The sequence below is a fragment of the Nicotiana tomentosiformis genome, chromosome 12 (genome assembly GCF_000390325.3).
Source record: "Nicotiana tomentosiformis chromosome 12, ASM39032v3, whole genome shotgun sequence".
In the NCBI taxonomy this organism is placed as follows: Eukaryota; Viridiplantae; Streptophyta; class Magnoliopsida; order Solanales; family Solanaceae; genus Nicotiana; species Nicotiana tomentosiformis.
Genome location: NC_090823.1, coordinates 104397444 through 104401532, shown reverse-complemented (window position 1 = coordinate 104401532; position 4089 = coordinate 104397444).

Sequence of the window (4089 nt, the reverse complement as noted above, 5' to 3'; positions counted from 1 at the left end):
TGAAGATGATTGCACTGTACAGTCCCTCCAGTACACTATCTCATGGTACCAGCAACTGTATAAGTAATGTTAGATGGGGATGTAGATGCGTGAGAGCCTCCAATATCCAAGTTAGATATACTTAGAGTGGATGATGATGGAGATGATAATTGAGAGGCATAAAAGATGAACCACCATGCTGGCTACTATGATGGCTCAGGGATGTAATCGGTGGTGAGCCACCGAACTGACTAGCAGGATCGCATGGGGAAGAAGCTGGGAAATGACGCGTGGATATAAAATTAATGGTGGTAGAAGCTGAGCCATCATGAGAAGGCATGGAGTAATACTGAAGCGAGCTAGAGAGGGGAGGGACTTTGAAAAAATTAGATGACTGTGAAGCTGGCATGGAAGGACGGGGAGGTATAAGAGGAGGGCTCATATTTGGTGTAGGTGGAGGAAGCTGACTTGATCTAGGTAAAGTGTATTTTTTCTTCATAGATTTTTTTATTTATTTACCCCGAGAATCCATTTGTGTAATGATTATAAAATATTTACATGTAAAAAAAAATTAACATAACAAATATAAACATAAAGTATACATAATAAATATAATAATATAAACATAAAAAATGAAGATATCGTTAATAAAATAAAGTAATTTTATTACATATTATAATGAACCACATCATAACATATAAATACTGAACAAGTCATAAAACACACAAATAGCTTAATCCTCATCACTTGTTTCATTTTTATTTTCTTCATCACTTGTTTCATTTTCATCATATAATTCTTCATCCTCGCTTGTTTCATGTTCATCAATTGAATCTTCGTCCTCATTTTTAATTGATGTTCCCTCACCATGCTCGGTTAAAATTGATCTTAGGACCGAAGGATCGAATTGTTCATATATGTCATTGCTAACCTGCAATTCATCTGCTAATTCATCATCCACTACTGTTTCAACACTTGAAATATCATTTTAGTACGCTACATCCAATGCATCCTTCACTTCAACTCTACCCACTGACTTAGATTTGATCACTACCCGCCATGCAGACTTATTCTTGCACAAAGGATAAAGTACATAATACATTTGTTTCACATTTTGTACAATAATAAATGGGTCATAGAGTCTATACATGTCACGACCCAAAATCCACTAAAGTCGTGATGGCGCCTAACACCGCTGCCAGGCAAGCCAACAGTGGATGACCAACTTAATTACTCATTTTTAGTATTTTTAAAACCATAATTTTTCATCATTTAATTAGTAAGAAATAGAGTTTACAGGGTTACTGAAAATGGTTTCACATCAGCAATAAAGGAAAATCCATAAGCACCCCAAAACCCGGTGTCACAAGTGCATGAGCATCAACTAGGAAATAAAATAAAATACAACATCTGTCTGAGATACAATTTAGACAGAAGAATACAAATAACTCTGATGGAGACTCTGCCGGCTGCAGATCGTAACATGAAATGCAGCTCACAGTAAGTCCCTGCAACATCCTTGCTTCTGCGCCCAAAAGACCACCAGACATATATGTACCTGCACAAAAATATGCAACAAGTATAACATGAGTACGTAAATCAATGCGTACCCAGTAAGTATCTAGCCTAACCCCAGAGAAGTAGTGATGAGGGATCGACATTGACGATTACTAGTGGTCCAATAAGACAGATACAGCAAGAAGTAAAACAGATATGGGCAGAATAAATACACGAATTAAACAAATATAAATATGTGGTACAATCTTTCTCTCAACAATAAATCAACTCTCGATTAGCAGTCACCTCCTCCACCAGAGTACATATATATATATATATATGAAGGACCTCATCAGATGAGTCGCCAAAATTCAAACCAGGAAAAACTCCCTGATACACTGGCTTCTTTTACAATTAATACGCACGATTCCATAGAAGGATTTTTAACGAATTGACGAGGCGTACGGCCCGATCCCATCGCAATATGGTATATAACCATAGATACATCTATTATATATATATTACCGAGACGAACGACCCGCTCCCATGAGAGTGTGGTACATAATCATACCGAGGCGAACGGCCTGATCCCATAAAGTGTGCGCACTGCCGAGGGTTGAACGACACGAACCATAGATGTATCTATCATGACGAGGCGAAGGACCCAATCCCATTAGAATAAGATGCTTTGACGGGTCCTTAACCCCACTTACGAAGGGACATGTGAGTTTTTGGAAAGCTTTGGGGAAAGCCCTTCGATGAGAACGCGTAACGCGGGGAAAATTCATAAGAGGAGTACAATTATTCCGTGGCAAATCATAAAGTTCGTCCGATCTCTACAATAACGAGTCTACCACAATACACAAGTCTGGTCTCAAGTCGTTACGTAAAATAAAGGAGTTTAATAGGCAAGAAACTGCTCAAGTAGTACAACTATAGCATGGTGTGAACCTAAGTCTACCCGAGCAATAACATGAATATAACTACGTATGGACTCTCGTCACCTCGTGCATACATAGCCCCCACAACTAGTAGTAAATATCAATCACAACACCTAAGGGTAGTTCCCCTTTCACAGAGTTAGACAGGAGACTTACCTCGCTCCGACGTTCCAAAACCGGCTCCAACGCTGCCCTAACACCTCAAACTGGTGACTGTCAATCCAAAACTAGTCAAATAAGATGCAACCCAATCAAAATATACTCTAATACTCATAATTAATCAATTTATAACAACTTCTTTCCTGCTCATCCGAGTTCGTGACATTCTTGTCAACACCGAATCACATCTTTGATACTCAACTTCCAATTTCCATGCCGCTCACCGCACCTAACATGCCACTACGCGAGAGTACATGAATTTTATCATAAATCCTGAACCGCTAAGAGAATAAACATTTCATCATATAGAAACCTTTCACTTAACTCATCTCTGGAGAACCATTGCAACACGCGACTAAATTTTCATAACCGCAAAAATTACAAACCTCAAGTAGTGGTCTAAACCACCATGACTCTTCCGGGATCCATCTACACATAACATGCCATAATAATTGAATACCTCCAAATAAACAGATTACGACGGCCGTCAAGCCTCGCACGTACCACCACAAATCACTTGCATAATGTAACATGCTGAAAGAACTGATCATTACCACCATCATGCCGATACAACCATTGCTAACCGAACCAACTTATTCTAATTTACTCTGAACTTGCCTTAGAAATAATAATAGCTCCACTCAAAAATATAACGAACCCAATCCGCAATCATCCTGAGTGATCCTATTTCGCGAGACTACAATGCCTCAAAATCCACAAACTATCTCATACCCTCCTTGTGCGCACATCCGTATCTTTAACTGGTACACCCATTATGATAATTCCTCTACGAATCCAAAGTTATTTTCTCCCATATCTCCTATGTTGCACTGCATACCAATGAAAATATAGAACATTCCAAGTCCCTTTCATAATCTGCATGCGAAAGCACGATACTTAACCACACCACGGACTCGAAATCCTTGGGCACCACACTTTTTTTTAACCCACTAGAACCGCTATTAAGAGTCACCCACTATGACTTGGTCCCGATTATAATCAACTCCAAGGCTCTGCTATCACGTGAACACCCTATCAAAGAAGAAACCGACTGAATTCCTTTTCCTTGTACATCACATCCACACGAAGCATAAACTCCGAGTCTTCCCAAAACCTAGACAAGAATCGATAAGGCCAAATATAGCACACATTCCTCAAACCTTTTATCGAATTACCACTAATGTTTTCTTTCCTTAGTCATGATAAACCACCAATAGGCCGATGACCAGAACCCGCACAAGTAAGCAACCACGCAATCCAATCATAGACGGTGGGGCTCCCCCACTTAACTTGAAGTTACAATTACATAACCCCGGAACCACCTAGGTTTCTCCTACCTCGTCGACATTAACTGAAAGTCCAACAATGCATTCCAAACTCGAAGTCATGTTGCACTCGAATAATTTCAGTGGACCTAGTCAACGTCCACAATGAATTCCCAAATGGCTCCAAACTTTTCTCGAGGCATGTGGCCATCCTACCATGGAACCCATATGCTACTCTAACCCTCTCC